Genomic DNA, 23672 nt, shown 5'->3' on the forward strand with positions numbered 1-23672 from the left:
TGGTTAACCACATTTTAAGTGGGCCATACTGTAAAGAGAGAACTCAAACCTTTGTTGTGGCTAAGTGGGGAGACTGTAAAGAGGGAAGCCCCATTTGCTCATCTGTTTGCAACTATTATTACACAGCCTGCCATTCTCCTGGTCCATGTCAGCTCCCTGTGGGTGGGCAGATGGATTTTCCCAGTTGGGCATTCAGTCCTTCAAGTCTGCTCAGACATCCAATAACATCCTGGCTTACCTTCTACCTAAGCTCTGGCTTTCTGCACTGCCCTCATATCCCCGAATTCCCTTACACTTCAAAACCTATTGAGCTCTGTCCAGAGAGCATCCGATTATTTAGAATCTACTGCTGTCTTGGATGGAGAGTTCAAAATCTGGGAGAAGACATTTCTCTTCATTGCCATCTCCATATTCTGCAACTCATGATGGTTACTTGGTTCTGGGCTCCCCCAGAAGGGGAATCTGCCACATGGCTTCTGCCACATCAAGCCCATTTAGAACTTGATATTTCACTGCGGTGTCACACCTTTGTAAGTGTTTAGCAAGCATGATGTTAGACACCAGCTTGTCATGGCATGAATTGAAGACTGACTGAGAACACTGCTGTGGTTTGAATTGGTCAGCAACTAGTTACGAGGACAGAGAATCCGCAACTTGAGGGGGGAACTAGCCACCTCCACTTGAAGGTTAATTACTTGGAGCAGCTGAGTGAGGGATAAGTCCACCTCGGAAACAGGTGGTTTTAAAAAAAAAGATTTTCAAGAATGCAGAAGAGAAAAGTGCACCCAAGTCGAAAGATGGAAATGAGGCAATTAGTAACTAAGGCAACTGACTGGTCGTGTACGAAGACAAAATCAGATGGAAGCAGAAGTAATCCTATATTTCAAAAAGATATGTATCACTTAATCCTAGAGGGAATTGAAAACAGATATTATAATATGGAGCACAAGTGATCCAACAAAAAAAAATTGTGCAATCAATGGGGAATCCTTTCTTCAATGTGAAATTTCAAAAGGTTGGGACATGAAAGGGTGTTAAAGGACACAGATTTAAAAGACCTCAGTGGGTAGAATGGGAATATTGAATTGCCACATTGCATCCACACTCATTCCTCACGATACTCAACTTTAACTCGTTAAAATCAGTTTAATAACAAGGCTAGTAATAATCAAAATATCTAATTATTTTAGTTTGGATAGAAAGAAGAAAGCTTATAAAAAGGTAAAGTACTGAAGGGTCAGAGATCTTGCTGGGATCAACTTCACCTACTTGTACCAACGAGAAATTTTGCATGCATTTGCCTCAAATTGATCTGTGTGTTCTTAATCTGGTTTTATTATCTCTCCCAAAGGATAACAGAACTTAGGTGGCGGGGGGAGAGAGTGTACATTGTACTGCGAGACACAGGCCACAGGGACTACAGTCCTTACCTGCTCCATCGCTGCTCACATTACTGACATGTAGGGTAGCTTGGAAAAGGAATTATCATGGGGAGCATGGATACAGTGAATAGTAACGGCTTTTCTCCCCCCTCAGGGTAGGGCAGTCCAAAGCTAGAGGGCATTAGGTTTAAGGTGAGAGGGAAAAGATATAAAAGGGACCTAAGGGGTAACATTTTCACACAGAGGGTGGTGCGTGTATGGAATGAGCTGCTAGAGGAAGTGGTGGAGGCTGGTACAGTTACAACATTTAAAAGGCATCTGGATGGGTACATGAATAGGAAGGGTTCAGAGGGATATGGGCCAAATGCTGGAAAATGGGGTTGGATTAGTTTACGATATCTGGTTGGCAAGGACAAGTGAGAACAAAGGGTCTGTTTCCATAATAACACAGTGTGGAGCTGGATGAGCACAGCAGGTCAGGTCCCTTCTTCAGAAATGGGGGAGGGGAAGGGTGCTCTGAAATAAATAGAGAAGTGGGGGGCAGTGATAGAAGGTGGATAGTGGAGTGGATAGGTGAGGGAGGAGACCGACAGGTCAAGGAGGCAGGGATGAAGACAATGAAGGTGAGTGTAGGTAGGTAGTGGTGGGGATTGGTCAGTGAGGTGGGAGCAGCAGATAAGTGGGAGGGAAGACTGACAGGTCAATGAGGCAGGGATGGGGGCGGTGGGATTGATCATGGGATGAAGCCGGGGGTGGGGAGATTTTGAAGCTTATAAAGTCCACATTGAGACCATTGGGTTGTAGAGTTCCAAGGCAAAATATGAGGTGCTGTTCCTTCAGTTTTTGGGTGGCATCATTGTGACACTGGAGACGGCTCAAGATGGACACGTGTTCCAGGGAGTGGTGGGGGGGGGGGGGGGGGGGGGGGGGTTTTGAAGTGGTTATGCAACTGGGAGGTGTTGTTGTTTGTCGTGAACCGAGCATAGGTGCTCTACAAAGCAGTTCCCAAGCCTCTGAATGGTCTCCCCGATGTAGAGGAGGCCACATCGGGAACAGCAGATACAACAGACCACATTAGTGGATGTGCAGGTGGACATCTGTTTAATGTGGAAGGCTTGTTTTATGCCCGGGATGGGGGTGGGGGGAGGTGTGGGGGCAGGTAGAGCACTTACTGTGGTTGCAGGGAAAGGTGCCGGGCCTGGTGGAGTGTGTGGAGCAGACAAGGGAGTATGACCCTACGAATCTGAAGCAAAAGCTCAAGAACAATAGAATACAAAAAAAGACGGAACGTCAAAAGTTTGGAGTAGTTGGCTGTTGGTCTTGCTGGAGAGGAAAAAAAGTGACAGTTCTATGAAAGCATTATTGGAGAAGAGCAGTCTCAGGAGAGCTGTGGGTGTGTTTCTTGGGACTGTGTAGACAGTAAGCATTCCTGCGAGGATGCCCTCCTCATGTTGACATTGCTGCAGCTGCAGTTCTGTTTGCTTTCTCCTCCTCATCCTGACCACAAATAACTGGAAGGACCTCCCACAAAGAGAGAATGCCCTGACAAAACCTGTCTGAAGTTCAGAAATGTTTCACAGAAACACTCAAGAGTCTCATCAGCAAAATAAAAAGCAGCAAGAAAAGCAACCACACCTTGTTCCTTGGCAGTAGGGAGATGAAAACTATCCACCACACAGCACTATGCTCATCACAGGCTTACTAAACTTAGTATGCAAAGTGTACAGACATTTACTCATTAAGTGCGAAGACTTTGGCATGACATGAAGTAGCAAAACATAACACTAAATGTAATTTTAATGAAACTGCTGCTCTACTTCCAATGCTATGAAAATGCCAACATTGCTGAATACAATTTCAGGACAGAGAGATGTTAAGCTTGGTCAATGACATGCCTTACCTGCCTCCAGATTGGACACAGGAATACTGACAGCCTTCACCTGCTGACAGCACAAACTTATTACTGTGCCCAAAAACCTGAACAGGCTCAGTCTCTAAAGAGTCAGAGCAGCGTGGTGGCTCAGTGGTTAGCATTGCGGCCTCAGTACCAAGGACCCGTGTTCAATTCCAAACTCGGGCTGTCTGAAGTTTGCACATTCTCCGTGTCCGCGTGGGTTTCCTCCGGGTGCTCCGGTTTCTCCCCACAGTCCAAAGATGTGCAGGTTAGGTGGTCATGAGAAATCCAGGGTTATAGGGTGAGGTATTCCTTGGAGGACCAGCATGGAATTGATGGGCCAAGTGGCCTACTTCCACACTGTTACGATTCTATAATCCATGGCAAACTGGAAAATATGGCTCGTGGCACAGAAGGCTCTCTAACTTGTAGTTTGCTTCTTTCATTTGACAAATATTTTAACCAGATTATCATAATGCCAAAGTTTTAAAAAAAAGTAGCCTTCAATATGATAAATTTTAAAAAGCATTTCAGTAGCTATTGAAGTGTTGAGAATGCAGGAACAAGTGCATATCACATACTTGTCCCCCCACACACTTATTTGAATTTACACTTTTAAATTAGAAATCAATTGACAGCAGTTATTTTTCAAATCATAAATAGTTAACAGAACACTTCTGTCTAAATAAAAAAAAACAAAGTGAGCAGCCACTCTGGTTTGCAAACTACAACCGATGGTCAAGAGAGAGCAGTATCCAGCTCAGGATAATGGAATATCCCATCGTAACACCAAACATTAGTTCCAGCCACAACTCACATCTCCAGTCTCTTTTAACATGGAGAAGTGATCCCAAGAGCTCCCAAGGCACTGAGGAAAACAAGCAGACAGCAAAAGGCAGGCAGAGAGATGTGGAGGGAGTAATTGAGTATGAAAAAGAGATACATGGTCTGCTTTAACAAATATCTCAAAGAGGAGATGATACAGGTTTAGAAATGGGCTTCAAAACCTTGAAACACAAATATTGAAAGTGCAGTAAAAAAAAAACTGATTGTCCAGAAAAATCCAAAATCAAAATGAATCGAACTGTGCCGATTTAAAACGCGCTCTCAGAAAATAAAATTATACCACAGACCACTGGAGACCTTTTTGGGCTTGGGACAAGTTTTTTGAGCCCCAGGTATCAGAGATATTCAGTATTCCTCAGCCTGCCTCATCTTTCATTTCATTGGCTGTGTTTTTAATTAAAGCGGTGTATTTGGGTTTTCGTACATTCTGGCCAGTAGATAACCCTCAACCAAATCCTCTAAAAAGACCACCTGCCTATTATTTTATCAGTGCTTGTGGGAACCTGCTTTGTTCACACTGGCTGCCGTGCATCTGGGATGGATAACAATGGCTGTCCTCACTTTATCAAAGGTGCCGTATAAAAATAAATTCTTATTTCGCTCTTTTTCTGCCAGACAAGGAAACACACATCAGGCCCTGCAGGGCAAAGCTTCATACAGCGTAGGCCAATTTATTCAACTAATGTGAAATTTGACTGCCACAATGAGATCTGATGCCTTCTAAAAGTCTGCAGCACGGAGAAGTTATGTACTTTAAACTTTTAGCAAAGATCTGTGGCCCGAATTGTGGATGAGGTTGTTGACTTGCTCGCTGAACATGCTTGTTCTCGTTCAGACGTTTTGTCACCATTCTAGGTAACATCATCAGTGATACCTCCGATGAAGCGATGTTATTCTACTTCGCTTAGAATTTAGTGTCTCTGGTCCATTATAGTGAGTAGTGTCATTTCCAGCACATCCCACACCGATCAAAACCAGAAATGACACTACTCACCATAGTCACCTAGCATGGTGACAAAACGACTGAACAAAAACCAGCCAGCTCAGCGAGCAAGTCAACCTCAGAAGTTATGTACTTCCATTTACATTCCATGTATATTCATACCTTCTTTTTCCAAGGGATTTGCTTTCTTTCAATGCAGTAGTCCAAGAAGTTTTCCATATCACACATGCATTTCGCTTCTGTAACAGCGGGAAAGAGAGGAGAGAAAAGTTCAATTTAGTTGCGTCCAAAATAAGCAGACAGGTTTATGCAACCCTATGTTTATAGATCAAGTATTCACAACAAACTTAAAATGTAGAGTAACAACTGAAAGAACAGCGGATGCTGTAAACCGAAACAGAAATTGCTGGAACAGCTAAACAGATCTGGCAGCATCTGTGGAGAGAAATCAGAGTTAACGTTTCAGGCCCTCCGAACGAATTTTACTTTGCTGCAAACTCATCTCAAAGAAAAAGGTCACTAGACCTGAAACATCAACTCTGAATTCTCTCTACAAATACTGCCAGACTCTAGCTTTTCCAGCAATTTCTATTTTTGTTAAGCACGTAGAGACTGCAGGTCGACCAAATCTTTGGAAGGCCGAGTGGATTGAACATTTCCAAAAACTTCATTTAACATCTTCTACATCTTAATACCTGTGTTTTTTTTGTCATCAATCTAGCTACAGGTACAAAATAACTCCCCCCCCCCCCCCCCCGCAGGATTCCAGAGATATTCATTTATCACAAATTTTTCAGAACAATGAACTCATTTATTCTATAAAACATAAAGGCTAATATAACATCCTAAACAGCTGAAGGTGGAGTTCCAGCTTCTAACTCTACAGTGCTATTTCTAGTTATCAATTCCGAGAGGGAATGAACAGGAAGTGTTCAATTAAATCATGGATTATAATAAAGTAAATTCTTGACATTGATATTAAACATATTACCTTCAATTGTTGCCCAAAAGAAGTCACTGACTAGCTACAATTGTAGTGATAACTACACATTTGAGCAGAAAATACTTTGTGCACGAAACAGCAAACTGTCTCCCTACATCAAAAATCACACAGCACCAGGTTATAGTCCAACGGGTTTATTTGAAAACACTAGTCTTCAGAGATCTGATCCTTCCTCAGGTGTAGTGTGGAAGAGGATGAATAATGACAATTTATAAGCAGAAAGGTAACAACCCTGAAAATGTCTTACTGACCACCTCCTGGTTAATCTCTGAAAGCAGACGCAGGTTTCTATTGATTAAAATGCAAATCCCGCAATTTCTTTCAAGACATTGCCCCGAGATAATTTAAACGTTTTATTAGCGTATACAAGAAGTGACGTCGCGGGTCTGACAATGCACTTTAGGTGTAAGGCCTTAATTTAGAATCTGTGTTTTAACCTGGAGTCAGACTGGTTTCATTACTTTTTGAACAAAATAGAACGCACGTGCAAATACATAAACATCTCGGATGGAATAATTTAACCCATAAATATACATGTTCATGTGTACACAAGGTTGTAGAAATGCTCGCCAAGCTAGTGGATTTGGTTGCAAATGTTTCATTACGCTGCAAGGTAACATTATCAGTGTGCCTCCAGTGAAGCCCATGTATACACGTGTGAGCAAAAGTGTGCGAGCGAGAGAGTGAATGAGCGAGAGTGAACAAGCGAGCATATGGGCTGGTGAGGTCACATGTCGCATGACATGAACCCAAGATAATAATTGATGCCCTCCTCGTGGGTACAAAACTCTGCGGTCTTCGTCTTCAATAGCCCGACACACAGAACAGCCATGGGGACCAGATTTGCTCCCAAATATGCCAATATGCATTTTCATGCATAGGTTTGAACAAGATTTCTTTACTGCACAGGACCTCCAACCAATGCTCTACACCAGATACATTGACAACATTTTCTTCCTTTGAACTCATGGTGAGGTATCACTAAGGCGACTACATAGTGATATCAAGTTTTGTCCCACTGTCAAAGTTACCATGGATTACTCTTTACAATCAGTGTCATTCTTGGACACATGCATCACCATCAAGGGTGGACACCCCAGTACCTCAGTCTACTGCAAGGCTGATGATGCTGCACTTCTCCAGCTTCCATCCTGAGTATATTATTAAAGGCCATCCCCTACAAATGCTATACATACACAGGGTCTGCTCAGATAAGGGCAACGCAACAGACACCTGAATGTGATGAAGGATGTCCACATAAGAACAGGATATGATGTTCAACTCATCGATCACCAGTTCCAACATGCAACAGCAAAAAAATTGTCATGACCTCCTCAGAGGACTGGCACTGGATACAACCAATAGAACACTGATCATCAGCCAGTATTTCCCGGGAGAGGAGAAACTGCACCATCTTCGCAGCCTTCAACATGTTATCGAAGACAATGAGCATCGCGCCAAGATGATCCCCACGCCTCCACTTCTCAACTTCAAAACAACCACCAATCCTTAAACAGACCATTGTTCACAGTAAACTACCCAGCCTTCAGGAAAACATCGACCACAGCACCACACAACCCTGTCATGGCAACCTCTGCAAGATATTAGATTCCCTACAGTGTGGAAACAGGCCATTTGGTCCAACAAGCCCACGCTGCCCCTTGAAGCATCGCATCCAGACCCATCCCCCTATAGCCCACACCCCCCTGAACACTATGGGCAATTTAGCATGGCCAATCCACCTAGCCTGCACATCTTTGGACTGTGGGAGGAAACCCACACAGACACAGGGACAAGGTGCAAACTCCACACAGACAGTCGCCCGAGGCTGGAATCGAACCTGGGTCCCTGGAGCTGTGAGGCTGCAGAGCTAACCACTGAGCCACCGTGGCACCCAGATTACTGACATGGACGCTACCATCACATGTGGGAACACCACCCACCGTGTGCATGGCAGATAGTCACATGACTCGGCCAAAGGTGTCTCTCATACGCTGCATGCAGCGATGTCCCGAGGCATGGTAATATTGGTGAAACCATGCAGACACTATGACAACAGATGAACGGACATTGCACAACAATCACCAGACAGGGGTGTTCCATCCCATTCGGGAACACTTCAGCAGTCAAGGACATTCAGGTAAACATTCTCCCACGTGGGCCAAGAAACACAACAGTGCAAAAATCGCTGAGCAGAGGCTGATAGCCAAGTTCTATACCCACAAGGAAAGCCTCTCTGGACCTTGGGTTCATGTTACACCACACGTGAGCCTGCCACAGCATATACTCTCAGACAAGTGCGTGTACACACACACACACTTTTGTTCAAAAACAAAAGCAGTCTGACTCCATGTTACAGGACTAGACACATGGTTGCAAAGGGCAGGCATGGCCATCAAACGCCAACTAGCCTCCTCCTGCACTATAAAGCATGCAAGTAACATGCAGAGCACTGAGGAAGCATTGTAACAAAGATACTTGCCATGCAACCAATAACATTGAGTTTGCATGTCTCATTATGATGCCTATTATTCATTTGTTTATTTAAAAATCAACACAAGTCCTCACATTTGGATTCACATTAAGTCATAGGTGGTCAGAACACTGGATAGCTAAAGAAAAAGACTTGTGAAGCTAAACAAAATGCCTCATGTTGTTAAACATATTTTCTTCAGGTTAACACACTGAAGAACCACTCCCTCAAAAGAAAACAAATTGCTGGTTCCAGATGCTCCAATTGAAGTTACTAGTCTGTTCTGAACTATTTACACTCCTTTCAAAATCCAAGATTTCCTGTTGCATCAATTAGAGCTGGATGAGATAGAATTCCAACAGATTTGTCAAGCATGATTTACCCTTCATAAATCCAAGCTGACTCCGCCTGATCCTGCCACTGCTTTCTAAATGCTCCGCTATAAAGTCCTTGATACCGGATTGGAGAATTTTCCCTACTACTGTTGCCAGGCTTACGGGTTTACAATTCCCTGTTCTCTCCCTAGTTCACTTTTTGAATACTGGAGTGACATTAGCCACCCTCCAATCTGCAGGGACTGTTCCAAGATTCTATAGACTCTGGAAGATGACCACCAATGCATTCACTATTTTGAGAGCCACTTCCTTAAGTACTTTGGGATGAAGATTATCAGGCCTTGGGGATTTATCCGCCTTCAATGCCATCATTTTCCCAGTACCATTTCTTTACAAATATTGATGTCTTTGTACGGGACAGGCCGGAAGCCATGGAGATTGGAAGTTGAGGCCAGGCTGTGAGGGGAAGGGGGTTGGCAGGATGCTGGAAACTGGTGCAGTCCACCTATACCCCTGAGGATTACACCTTGGAGTCAGACAGTGAGCCCTTACCTTTGACACTGTAATAGTTGGGTGGGGGAAGAGGATTGAAACTCTTCTAGTAGCGCACAGGCCCAGATGGATGTCCTCAAAGTCTCATGTGGGTAGAAGAGACCTTGCCGATTTACCAAAAGCTGCATGTTCCCCAGTCTAATTTTAGTGCTATCATGAGGGTTAAGAGGTATCTACCCTCACAGTGAGAAGTCATTATTTTGGGAAGGATTGTCATTTGCACGGTATTAGTCCTGTGGTTGGCTTTAACGGGGGTGGATTTACTGTTATGGTGCATTGGGGGTCTATTTGGAGGGACTGAAGTGTTGTCATGAGGCTTGAGGACTTTAGTACTGTGGCAGGGAGATTTATAATTAACTGTAGGGTCCATTGGGGTGAAGTTAATGTGGGTGTTTTGGGAGGGTTTTGGTTCTGAGACAGGTTCTGATATTAGAAGTGTGGGCTTTCTTGGTGTGATCAATTTACTGTGGTGTTGTATAAGCTGGCAGAACCTGATTTAACAATCTGCCAAGCTGGGCCTCCACAGAGGTAGCTAAGTTTACAGATGGACACTGTAGACAGAGGTAGATGGGTACTGAGGTAGAAGTAAATGGGGAGTGAATGCTTCAAGAAGGGCCATAGAATGCCACATCTTGAAGACACGATCTTTGTACCTGTGACAACCTGAGTCCTGATGAGTAATTCACACTTCAATTAGACCCTGGGCACACAAATTACTCTTTATTCTAGATGGAGAGGGGGCAGATATAGATCGTAGGCAAGTGTGCTGTGCAATGGCTTTAGGACCCTGGAGCACCCTTCCAGTCATGTCACCGAGCTGCTCCCCACTGGGCATAAATAGCAGTGTGAGTGGAGTTAGAAAAGTCTGAGAGACAGAGACTGACAGAGAGAAGCACATGTCGAGAATAGTCTCCCAAAGATAAGTGAAATTAGGGCCTGGTACATCTCAAGTTGTGTACAATGGCAGTTAGCATTGAGGTACAGAAAACAGAGTTCTGATGAAGCTGAGATCCAAAGACAGTCCTTGACCAGTCTGTCTTGGTCCCAAACGCTTTCTCGTAAGCGTAAAGCTACGACGCAAAAGAGGTCCTAAAACCACGTCCAGGCTAGAGAGGTCATCTTTCTGTTTTACATCTGGACAATGAGGATGGTTTACCCAGGCATGAACAATAGCCCTCACCCAGATGCTAAAGCAGGCAAGACAGCCCTGATTGACAGGGAGCGGAGCCAGCTTGGTGTCAACATAACAGATCCACGTGAAAACGAGATTAGCCAGCACAGGCTTTACTCAGGAGGCTAATGCTTCCTTCTGCTGCCATGGAAAACCAGTGTGAACACAGCATCGAGTCTGTAGTGAGGGGCTGGTTGACATTCAGTTGAGTTGGCAGGAGCAATTTCAGAGGGATCCAACTTCCCTGCAGCTGTAATCTTCCAGAGATGCAGTCAGCATCATTTGTGCTTTGATACAAACACTGCGTCAGCACCTCAGACAAAAAAAAACGTTTCTGAAATCTCTCTAAGTGACACACAGAGGGACACTGCAAATGGTGAGTGGCTATTCACTTTGGGTGATCCCAATGCATTTATTAATGAAGACAGTGATTCATAATCAAAATACCTGGGTCATCACAGATTGGACATAATCAATGGTCATGGACAAAGCTTTCCTGAACTTTGTGTACTTGATGAACTCTGCGTTACCAACAACTACTCCCAGGACTGAAGCTGCCACACAACATCAAAGCCTCATCCAAGGTCTGGATGTTGGCAGGGACTTGGTTATCACAAGGTGGTATGATCCTGCCTAGTATTCTCCATGCTGGCACCTGCTAGCGTAGAATGTGATGGCAACTGCTCTGATCAGCAGAGCGAAGGTGCACCTCTAGGCCAGGTGGCAGAGAAAAGGAGAAGTTAAATTAAGCATACCCACCAAAATCCACTAAGGCTACAATAAAATTTGCTTTCCTGAAGGATATCAGTGAACCAGATGGCCTTTTACAATAAATTGACAGGTAACCATTGGACGAGCTCTTATTCGAGATTTTTACAAAATTCATACATCCCCATCTACTGTGGTGGGATTCAAACCAATGTTGGCAGTACATTATCCTGTATTTCTGGATTGCTGGTCCACTGTGTCACAGCCTCCCCCACAAGTGAGCATACGACTTTGGAAGGTCTTTTTAAAAGAGTGGGCAATTGGATAAAATTGGAAAGAGAACCCAAACAGAATTACCATCCCATCGTGCAGGAGCCAGAGACCAACAGGTCAACTGAGCATGAACCAGGCAGATGCCAAATCCAGAGACATCGGGCGGTCTACGCAGATTAAGACTGCAACACATGGTTCATGAAGCAAAAACAACCGTTTCATGCCACACATGTACAATAATTAATGTCTGACAAACCAGTTTTAAAATCTCTTTCCTTACTCTCTCAAAATGTAATCTCCTCCAGCTCCCAGATTCTCCAGATTTATGGGCTCAGACCATAGGCATCTCTACAGTCCTTGCCAAGGAATGAATCGGAAACAGAGAGCTTTTGTTCAGCAACTTGTGGGAATTCCCATTGGGAACTGAATTTATTCACAGTTTTGCAGCCAACAATTCCCATTGTAATTACAGAGCTTGCAAATGATCACAATTTTCCACAACAGCATAATAAGCAATTTACTAGCTCATGCTAGTTGTGCAGAATTGCTTCATAGTAAATAACAACAAAAAAGGGCAGAAAATTCCTTTCATTGAATTGTGTTACTGAACAAAACTGGGCACCAAAAGCAGAATAATTAATCTCCCAAGATAGTAGGAACTGCAGATGCTGGAGAATCCGAGATAACATGGTGTAGAGCTGGATGAACACAGCAGGCCACGCAGCATCAGAGGTGCAGGAAAAGCTGGCATTTTGGGTCGAGACCCTTCTTCAGAAATGGGGGAGGGGAAGGAGGTTCTGAAATAAATAGGGAGAGAGGGGGAGGCGGACAGAAGATGGATAAAAGGAGGAGAAGATAGGTGGAGGGGGGGCAGACTGGTCAAGGTGGTGGGGTTGGAGCCAGTAAAAGTGAGTGCAGGTGGGGAGTTAGGGAGGGGATAGGTCGGTCCAGGGAGGACGGACAGGTCAAGGAAGTAGGATGAGTGTAGTAGGTAGGAGGTGGGGATTGAGGTGGGAGGAAGGCAGGGACGAGCTGGGCTGGTTTTGGGATGCGGTAGGGGGAGGGGAGATTTTGAAGCTTGTCAAGTCCACATTGATACCATTGGGCTGTAGGGTTCCCATGCGATATAGGAGGTGCTGTTCCTGCAACCTTTGAGTGGCATCGTGTGGCACTGCAGGAGGCCCAGGATGGACACAGTGTCCAAGGGGTGGGAGGGGGGAGTTGAAATGGCTCATGACTGGGAGGTGCAGTTGTTTGTTGCGAACCGAGTGTAGGTGTTCCACAAAGCTGTCTCAGAGTCTCTGCTTGGTTTCCCCGATGTACAGCAGGCCACAACGGGAACAGCAGATACAGTATACCACATTAGCAGATGTGCAAGTGAACATCTGTTTGATGTAGAAGGTTTCTCTCTGTACAATTTTCCTTGAAGCTCTACCCTCTCTTAGGCCTGCTGTATCACCTTCATTTCTGGGATGTTATTGGATTGATTGATTTGGTCACGTGTCCTGAAATACTGTGAAAAGCTTTGTTTATTTGCATCCTGAGCAGTGCAAAATATCTGTTTGATTGATCCACCATCTCTCTAATTTTCCATTATTTAAATCTCTTCCTTTTCCAGCAAAAGCGATCAGGGAATGGTAGAGAATGATGGCCTTAATTGCAGTTATCCCCTTCCTGAGGCGCAAGGATTAATTGTAAGAGGCACCAAATTCATTTTCAACATGTAAGCCACTGTTTTAAATAGGGAACAGGTACACTTGTTTTTCTAAAGAAAAAGTTGTCCAAAATCCAGACAGACATTGTTAGAATGTGAAGTGCCTAACTTACATTAAAAACATTACTAACCCAAACACAGCAGGCCAAGCAGCAGCAGAGAAGCAGGAAAGCTGACGTTGAGGGTCTAGGCAGCTGCTTTTCCACTGTCATAACGTTTGCACCTGTGTGTCATTGCTGCATGGCCTAATGTTGTCATTCACGATAAATATGAATTAATTCTCCTGGGATAGTAGGAACTGCTGACGCTGGAGAATCTGAGATAACACGGTGTAGAGCTGGATGAACACAGCAGGCCAAGCAGTATCTCAGGATCAGGAAGGCTGACGTTTCAGGCCTAAACCCTTCTTCAGAAAACAAAAGGGAAGGGTCTCGGCCCGAAACGTCAGCCTTCCTGATCCTGAGATACTGCTTGGCCTGCTGGGTTCATCCAGCTCTACAGCGTGTTATCTCAATTAATCTCCTGAACAGCTTTAGTGTGAAAATGAACGAGGCCAAGACTGTAACGTACACTAGGAAAGTGGGGGAAAATGGTTTAACAAAAACACAAACACTCTTTCAGTAGGTCTCCAGCAGCACCAATCCCTTCACCCTGCGATCAAAGATGAGCCAGACAAGTCACCAACAGGTTTGGGACAAATGGATGACAACTGTGTTAAAATGTTCACCCATGAAGAAAATGCCAAAAGGACTGTGCAACAGGAATGGGTGAAATCTTTGAATATATCCAACAACAAACATGCAACCAAGCCAAAAGGGTTTCTGCCCCACAACAGATCCATCAACTTTCCTTACAGCTTACAAAGGGAGCCTGTTACAGGAAGTTGCTACATCAACAGGCTCAGCCAACACCCAAGTTGCGACCACCCAGGTGTGCCTTGCAGCCATAAATGTGTCATGTATACTCTACCCAGTCAACACTGACTGGGACCATGGTAACAAAATGCTGGAAGTTCATTCTCTCACCCCAGCCATGCCACACACACAGCAATCCCACAAACCAGGAGCAGGATTAAGGCGTCCGGGCATCTTAGGCCTGATCCACCATTTGGTTGCGCAATCAAAAATTGTTGCTGGCCACAACACCCCTGCACTCCCCTGTCAAATCGAGAATCCACCAACCTACCTCTGCCTTAAAAACATTCAATGACCCTGCCCCCCGCCATTCTCAGGGAAAAAGAACGCCACAGACTCAACTCTCAAACATCCTACTCACTTCCGTCTTACATTCCCCTGGTTTTCATCTTTCACGTGTGAAGGCTTTATGTCAAGATCTTAGTAAGACGCAACCCTCAATCAAAATGCCTCAGCTGTCTTAAAAAGGCATCTGTCTTGAATTTTAAAATGGCGACCATTAGATTTAGACTTTGAGGAAACACCCTCTTCCAGCTTATCGAAGCTATTCAGGGTCTTGCATATTTGATTACCTCTTTCACCTAATCTCCAATAGCTACAGATCCAACGCCCCTTCACAAGGCAGCTCCTTCACCCCAGGAGTCAGTCGAGTGAACCTCCTCTGCGCTGCTTCTAATGGCATTTTTAAGGATATACACAGAAACGTGGCCAAAACTGTACACAATGCTACAAAAAGGTACCCTACAACTGTATTAAAAAAACTTCCCTAATTCAATTTCCAAACAGTTGCATTTGCTGTTTCTTAATTTAATGGAATTTTGTCAGAGTTTATAGAATTTTAGCAATAGGAGAAAGCCGATCAGCCCACCTGACTTCCATGGTCTTTACTTTCATTAGCTTCTGGAAATGCAACCATTTTCACACCCATCTGGGGTAGAAAATGCTGAAAATTCCAAAAATTCATCACCAGTGAAGAAATTCCTCCTCATCTCAGCCTGTCCTTTGTTCTGGGACTCCCCCCCACCCCCCCTCCGATCCTAGACACTCTAGCCAAGGAAATGATCCCATCTACTTCCAGAGTTCTGTACACTTCAAAAAGAGATCATCTCTTGCTTTTCAATCTCTACAGAATACAAATCCAGTTTCATCCAACTCACCGCGTAAAATACTAACACTATCCCAGGGGTTAGTTTGATGAACTGCCCACTGCACTCATTCCAGGACAAGTAGATGTGTTTTTAAAGACAAGGCAACCAAAACTGGACATAATGTTCACCTAAGCTCTATACAATTGCAGCTAGATAACTGTACTCAAATTCCCTTGGGAAGGCCAACATATTGTTATTTCCTTGTCAACCTGTTCAGAGATGTTGGTGTTACACATCACTGCAGCAGGTGAGATTTGAACCAGTGCCTCCTGGCCCAGAGGCAGTGTCACTATCACCGCACCAGGGCTCAGGGCCAACAATATTATGTGCCTTCTTTATTACTTCCCATAGCTGTATGGGAATGCTACCTTTTGGTGGCTCCTTTTCAATGACAACAGCTGTTATCCCTATGATTTCATCCTTTTGTTTTTAAGTGTGATACAGCACACATTCACACTGTCCTGCTTCCATTATGGCCTTGCCCATGCACCAGGCCTGAAGCCTCCTTCTAACCTCCTACCTTGTCTTGTGCTATCAGCAAAATATTAATTGATTCCAACACTCACTCAGATTACAGACTTTGCATAGTTATGGACCTAGCACCGATCCCTATGGTTCTCCGAGTGTAACAGCCTTCTAGCCCAAAAACAACCTAATTATTCCTCCTGTTTTTTGGTCTGATAATCAGCTCTCATTCCATACCAGTGCATTAGCCCCAATACCCATCTACCCTGATTTTACCAACTTCCTGCCTAAGACTGTTTCAAAACCTCCTGAAAAATCTAAATACACCACATCCCTCAATTCTGCTGTAAGTAACTCACTCAAAAGCCTCAATACAGGTTTGCTCAACATGATTTCCTTTTAATGAATCTGTGAAACTGAACTGACTTAACTAAAACCAATATATCTGCCAACTCCACAACCATCTCCTCCAAGATCTTACACTGAAATCCATAAGACCTGGGGACTTGTCACCTTTTAGTTCTAAAATATTTTCTCAGAAGCCTATCCCTGGTTATCATAAATCATTTTAACCTCCTTGCTCCCCTTCACCACTTAATTAAAATTATTTCTAGGATGGCATTTGTATCCTTTATAATGAAGACAGAGGCAAAATGTCTGTTTAGTCCATCCGTATTTCTTTGCTTTCAAAAGCATTAATTCCTCAGACAAACTCTTGGAGGGCCATTGCTCTGTCTGGCTAGTCCCATCTCCACCTCAGCATCATTGACAGTCAGGGGCGTTTCCTCCATATTGCTTCCTGAAGTCAATGACCAGCTATTTTTCATTTTACTGACATTTAGTGAGAGATGGTTATCTTGACACTAAGCGCACATACTTTCCTGTATTCTGTCTCGTCATTGTAGGTCAGAATTCAAAACAGAGGTGTAATTCGCTAACCCTATAGACGGAATTTGACCCCACATTCATTACAAGCCGGCGTTCCATCCATTAACTCCATCTGTACCTCCTCAGGAAAGCAGCCAGCATAATCAAAGAGCCTTCCCACCCCCTTATAATCTCTTAGGCAGAAGATACAAGCTTAATCACACGTACCGACAGGTTCAAGAACAGCTTCTTCCCTCTGATCACTAGGCTTTTGAATGGATGTCCCAACTTAATTAAAATGTTGATATTGCTGTGCGCACCTTCTTTGCAGCTGCAATATTGTATTCCTCAGTCTGTTCTATTGCCTTAGTGCATTTTGTGTTAATCATAGAATCCCAATGGTGTGGAAATGGGCCCTTTGGCCCAACAAGTCCACACCAACCCTCAGAGGATCCCATCCAGACCTATCCCCTTACAAGCCACCAAACCTACACATCCCTGAACACTATGGGCAATTTAGCACAGCTAATCCACCTAGCCTGCACATATTTGGACCATGGGAGGAAACCCACACAGACCTGGGGGACAACGTACAGACTCCACACAGACAGTGGCCCGAGAGTGGAATCAAACCCGGGTCCCTGGCGCTATGAGGCTGCAGTGCTAACCACTGAGCCACTTCGCATGGTCTGATCTGCCTATACTGCATGCAAAACATTTCACAGTGCCTCAGTACATGTAACTACAGTAATTAAAAAATCTTCTCCCTCCTTAAACCCTGTGGAAACTTGGTTCTTACATTCCAAACTTTTTTTCAGTCCAATCTTCTAATTAGTCAGCAATCTTCAGAATTTTGCGCCTTTTTATTTCAATTTGCTGCTATTCTGCATCTCCTTAGATCCCCACGGGTGGAATGTCCCTCCAAGATTTGCTCATGCTCAAATGAAAAGATCTGTGCAGAATATTATGCAAACATGAATTAGGAGGCAGGAAGCATCCCTTAAACTAGCTCAGCCATTCAATAAAGGTCACGACTAGGGTTATGGGCCAGACCAAACCCCCTCAAAATATTCAGAGGATAGTCCAGACAATAACCATTTTCTTTAAAAAGATAAATAAAGTGTTGTGCACCAGATGAAATTTGGTTAGTCAAACTGCCAGATTTAAGACAAAAAACACACTTTCTTTAGATAACACTTGAAGCTGGACGAACACAGCAGGCCAAGCAGCAGAGCAGCAGGAAAGTCTGACGTTTTGGGTCGAGACTCTTCTGCTTCTTCTCCCGAAATGGCAGCCTTCCTGCTCCTCTGAGGCTGCTTGGCCTGCTGTGTTCATCCAGCTGCACACTTATCTGGGACTAGTGTAGTTTGGGGTTACGGTCGACACGGACTGGTTGGACTGAAGGGTCTGTTTCTGTGCTGTATGACTTAGTGACCATCAGGCTGCTCTCTCATTAGAGAGAATGAACAGTGGTGGTTTATACAAGGTGACCACACCTCATGTGAAGTTGATTGGGGTGGGGTGGCGGCGGTGGAGAAAGATTGAGGAGGACAGCAACCTCAGCTGGTGTGGAAATTGAAAACACACTGTTGGTGTCACTCTGCTTCACAAATCAAGGTTAATCCAGGACTGCACTGGAAAGTCCCACTAATTTTTGGGATCTTTTTGAGACCCTGAAAAGCTGACTGGAGTTTAACTAAACAAATATGATTACTCTGGAATTCCACTTTCAATTAAACAATAAGCATTTGAAGGGCTTCTCATACGTGTTATCATAAGTATTCCAAGTTTCATAGAAAATCCAGAAGCAGTCAATTAATTGGCCATAAACTGCAGCAGATACTTTGATAAGGAAAATCACAATCACAAGGCATTAGTCAAACCCTTCAAGCACTACTTAAATTCAGGAAGTACACAAACTTCTCAGGAAGAAGCTGAATTTGAAAGGAACACAACTACCGAAGGCCTGCAAGCACCTGAAAGATTAAGTGGATTCAACAACATTATAAACTCACCCTGTCTGTAGCTTACGAGCAGCCAAATGGATGCTCTGCCTTCAGCACCGAAACCAAATTAGCAGTGACATCAGTTAACAGTCATATTGGGAGACACTAAACCACAAGGATTAGCAACATTTTAAGTCAGTGATGAGTCAAAGGGCAGCAGTAACCATTGTAGCCGGCCTTCGCAAAAAAATGTAGCAAACGTCATGAGGTGTATTTTCTAACTTCACATCCAGAACAGACAAGAGGAGGAAACGGATGGCAGGAGGAGTCCAGGCAATCCCTTCACAGCTCTCAACTTCCACAGGAGATAGGATAGAAAAAGACCTCTCTACTAAAATGATGATATGGGACCACAACATACCGCTTGGTTTCATGTAGATCTTCTATTTCTGTCATTTCTATAATCGCTGCCTCCTTTGGTCTGAAAACTTCCAACCCTCCACCTAATCAATGGGCCCTTACAAGAATATACACCACAGAAACAATCCATACTAATGTTTGTGCTCCACATGCAAGTGGAGGAGGCAGGTCCAATTACAACATTTAAAAGACATTTGGGTGGGTACATGGCAAGGAAAGGTTTACAGGAAATGGGTCCAAACACAGGCACTACAAATGGGACTAGTTTAGTTTGGAAACCTGGTCAGTGTCAACGAGTTGGATCGAAGTGTCTTTTTCCATCCTTTGACTCTTCAACTATGTATTAATTTATCATGCAAGTGCGAGTAAAATCAGAGATGCAAATGCCTTCAGATTAAAATGGTAATTCCAAGGCAGCCCACAATGTATATTCAACAGTGGCCTGGGCTAGTCAGGCAATCACAACAGCCATATTTAGTTAATGTGTCCTTTTTGAAACTAGTACCTGAGACTTCCATGGGCGTAACAAAGTTAAATGATGGGAGTTTGACAACTGTAGCCCAATTTCCCCACAATTGCAATGATTTTATGTCAACGGCCTCCAGTTACATGCTCTCCCTCAACAGGAGAAACCCTATAGAAATCATTCATAATTTTAAAGACAGATAGGCTACTCCTCAGCCTTTATTAAACAAAAGAAAGCAAGTGCTCCAGTCTGGTCAGTAATCCTGCTGATCTCTGGCATCATTCCTAAACTTATTTGCATGCATTTTCTATGGTGCAGTGATAGCTTATAAAATACAATTAGTTCACACACGAGCTGGGAGACATTTCCAAACGTTAGGGTCTCTGGAAATCATCAACCCTATTTCAGGTTTATCCCTGTATATTATCTCTGGCAGTTTTAATGAAACTGGTTTGACAGGCTGTGAAATCATAAACACCTAAAGGGAGTTTTGTCTCCTGTTTAACTGGCAGAGAACTAAGTGCTTAAAAAAAAACTGAAGAGCATACCTTGCAGGTAGCACACAAATGTAATCTAAAAATAAAAATTTTAGAAGGATTGACATGCTGTGTTTAAACAATTTGGAATTTAGCTCCAAACTCAAATGCACCAAAGTAGTTAGCATTCAACAGTAGACTGCCCAGGTGAATTTGTAAGAGCTATACTGGGCCTTTTCCTTCGCTCCAAATTTAAGGGGCCTTTCAAAGTATTATTGCTGGTCTTCCAGAGCAAGGAGCTGACGCTGATTCAGTGTTGCAGACTGGCACATTCCAGCATCTGGGGCTACGTGCTGAGGGATGCACTAAAGCTTGGGCAGATGCTGCCATGGCTCAGTGGGGAATGACTACAGTAGAAGGTCTTTCTGCTGAAGTTAAATTCAGGTCCATTCATTTATCAGACCCTCGCAGTGCCTCAAATACATGTAAATATAATCTTGTAGGTAAGAAATGCCTTTGGATTGTCTGTTGCACAGAGTCAAACTCAAATATTTGTTTGTTTGTTTGTTTCTTCACGTGCTACTGTACTGAACCAACTGCTTCAGTAACTACATGTATAAAGATATTTTTATGAATAAAGTGTATTTTCTAAAATTAAAATCAAGCATCACTATTTGACTACAAAACTAGATACTTCAATGGCAAGGCACCATTCCTGGGGAAAAGGCCAATATGCCTCTGATGTTAACAAGATACTGGCTCCAATTCAGTTCTTTTTGGCATCCATGGTTTTAAACTTATTCTGTAATTGGCTGCCTTGCCTTTAGCTGCCAGGCTCCATGGCCTGGAAATCCTTACCCAATTGCTGCTTCCCTCCAGCTCTCCTCATTTTAGATGCTCCTTGGAACCTCTGTCACTGAGCAAGTTTTTGGTCAACTGTCCCAACAGCTCAATATGCCAGGGTGGTACATTCTATTTGTTGACATCCCAGAAGCGCATCTTCTGATATTTTGCTCTGTTCTATAAAGCAGCACCCTGCTCTCCTGGCCATTTTTGCTTTAATCGCCTTTGCTCAGCTCTGTCTTCTAACATTAATCCACCTTTTCAAATACACTGATAGTAGAAATTGCCGATGCTGGAGAATCTGAGATAATACAGTGTGGAGCTGGATGAAAATAGCAGGCCAAGCAGCATCAGAGGAGCTTCCTGCTCCTCTGCTTCACACCGTTTTTTTTCAGTCACGATGCCTGGTTAATGACTAACACTAAAAATCTATACAGGAATTAATTGAATGTGGTTTTCAATAAGATGATCAAATAGGACCTTTCAGAACAGTAGAACTCCTGCACTTCCTACCAGCATTTGCAAAACTTTTCCATTTTATGCCAATTTGATATCAGATAAAGCAAAATGCCCCACATGCTGGAAAGCTGAAATAAAAACAAAGGGGTGGAGAAACTCAGCAGTCTGGCAGTGTCCGCAGAGACAGAAACAGAGTTAAATCTTCCAGGTCTGTTATGACTCTACAAAGAATCAGAGTATTGCTCACATATGGAAGCAAGCCATTTGGCCCATCGAGTATCCACCAGTCCTCTGAAAAGCATCCCATCCAGACCCACACTTTTACCCCATCTTCTGTAATCCCGCATTTCGCATGGCTAATCCACTTAACCTACACACCCCATTTAGCATGGGCAATCTACCTCATCTGTATATCCTTGGACTGTGGGAGGAAACCAGGACACTGAGGAAACCTGCACAGACACTGGGAGAAAGTCTGCGTGGAATTTGCAGTTACCCAAAGCTGGAATTGACCCCCGGTCTTGGCGCTGAGGCAACAGTGCTAACCACTGAGCCACCATGACATTCAGATCATCTGATCATCCTCAACCTCTTGTCCTATAATCCATTAAAAAGAATAGAGGGCTAAAAAAGTCTGTCAATCCAAACCTTGAACGTAGTCAATGATCCAACCTCAAACACTCAAGAGGTCCACAGATTCACTGCCCTCAGAAGAAATTCCTCCTTGTGTGTCTTAAATGGCTAACCCCTTGTTCAGAGAATGTTTTTCCCTTGGGGGAGAAGGTGTCAATCTTTCCATATCAAAAACATTCTGAAGCCCTCCCAAGATATGGGTTGAATCCAGCAATCTAAGTTCAGAGTGCTAACCATTACTCACAAACCATTTCTCAAAGTCCTCACAGGATTACAAGCAAAATTCAGACCAAAGAGAAAATAATGGAGTGAGAAAGAAAGCGGATTGAAGAGGTTGGTGAAAAGAGATGGTGAAATATTGGGAGAATGAGATTGATTTACACGTCTAAAATGGCCAAAAACCATTCAGTGTATAAGAAATAGCGCAGGAAGCCGGTGAAAGGCAGGGCAAATTGGTAAGAGTTTGCAGAATCAGAATGAGAGAAGGTCATGAAAAGACTATCAGTATTTTCAAAAAGTAGTGTAGTGAGTAACATGGAGCTAGTGAAAGCTCACAAGGGTTGAGGATGGGTGACTGGGGTTCAGCGTGCAGCTTGCAGCTCAACACATTGTTTCTGTCTGCAGTCCGCAATGACTTGGGAGCTCTCCAAGGGTGAAAACCAAAAGAACTGCGGATACTGTAAATCAGAAACAAAAACAAAGTTGCTGGAAAAGCTCAGCAGGTCTGGCAGCATCTGTGGAAGAGAAAAATAGAGAGTTAATGCTTCGGGTCCAGTGACTCTACCTGGCAGTTCTGAGGGAGGGTCACCCGACCCGAAGCGTTAACTGTTTTCTCCTCCACAGATGCTGCCAGACCTGCTGAGCTTTCCCGGCAAACTGTTTTTGTCCCCAAGGGTGAAGTTTGAACAGCTAACGAGTGGAGAACTGTGATGAAGCCTGGAAGATCTATGACAAGTAATCTCGGCGAGCAGCAGATTTTGAGCTTTGAAGCTCAGGACAAGTCCAACAAGGCACCAAAAATGGGAACTAAAAGGATGAAAGAAAGCTCAAATTCAGAAATAGCAGCACGTTTCTGGCAGGAGTCAGTCCATCAAGCTGGTTTTAGCCTCAACTCATCCATATTTCCCCCACCCCCCCCCCCCCCCCCCCCCAGATGTAAAAGGTATCACAACCCCACCGCACAGACTGGTTTCTGTTCTGAAGCTGTTGCAATGAAAGACGACGACATCACAGCTCTCTGCATTAAAACCTGGATTTTAATTTGTTTCCTGAAATCAAACTAAAAGAGGAAACTCCAGAATTAAACTTAGAACAGGAGACTCTGGGGAAAGAGAGAGGAAGGTTGTGTTTGTCCAAGAGGAGACAATCCCTACAGTATTTGACGGCTGCTCACCACAGATCAACCTCACGAACCTACAGACCCTGGGCTCTTAATGGGGATAGTACTGTACTCTGTCCGGGCGTTACTCAAGCAATGTCGATGTCACAGATCTTGAAATTTTAGCTGGTTCTTTCTCTACTGATGGTACCCAACCTCAAATAGTTTCAGCATATTCTGTTTTCTTACAGCTGCCATCATAGCGTTTGACCAGCAAGTCTGGTAGCATTTGCGTAAAAAGAGAAACAACTTTGATTTGCTTTATTATGGTCACATGCAAAGTAATAAAACGTTTTCTTCAGCGTGCAGTACAGGTAGATCACACCATACAAAGATCACAGGGTGACACAGCAAGAAATAAAG

General features: G+C 43.8%; 1 protein-coding gene across 4 annotated transcripts in view; it reads right to left on the bottom strand.

Moving 5' to 3' along the window:
• The window catches only part of rhbdf1a (rhomboid 5 homolog 1a (Drosophila)), a 320599-nt gene that overhangs the window by 231365 nt on the left and 65562 nt on the right, over positions 1–23672 (bottom strand). For all 4 annotated transcript variants that reach the window (XM_059653890.1, XM_059653891.1, XM_059653892.1 and 1 more), the window contains exon 2: positions 5228–5304. The gene's annotated coding sequence lies outside the window, so the exon portion shown is untranslated. The remainder of the gene's footprint in view (positions 1–5227; positions 5305–23672) is intronic.

Source organism: Stegostoma tigrinum, chromosome 23 (assembly GCF_030684315.1).
Source record: "Stegostoma tigrinum isolate sSteTig4 chromosome 23, sSteTig4.hap1, whole genome shotgun sequence".
Classification (NCBI taxonomy): Eukaryota; Metazoa; Chordata; class Chondrichthyes; order Orectolobiformes; family Stegostomatidae; genus Stegostoma; species Stegostoma tigrinum.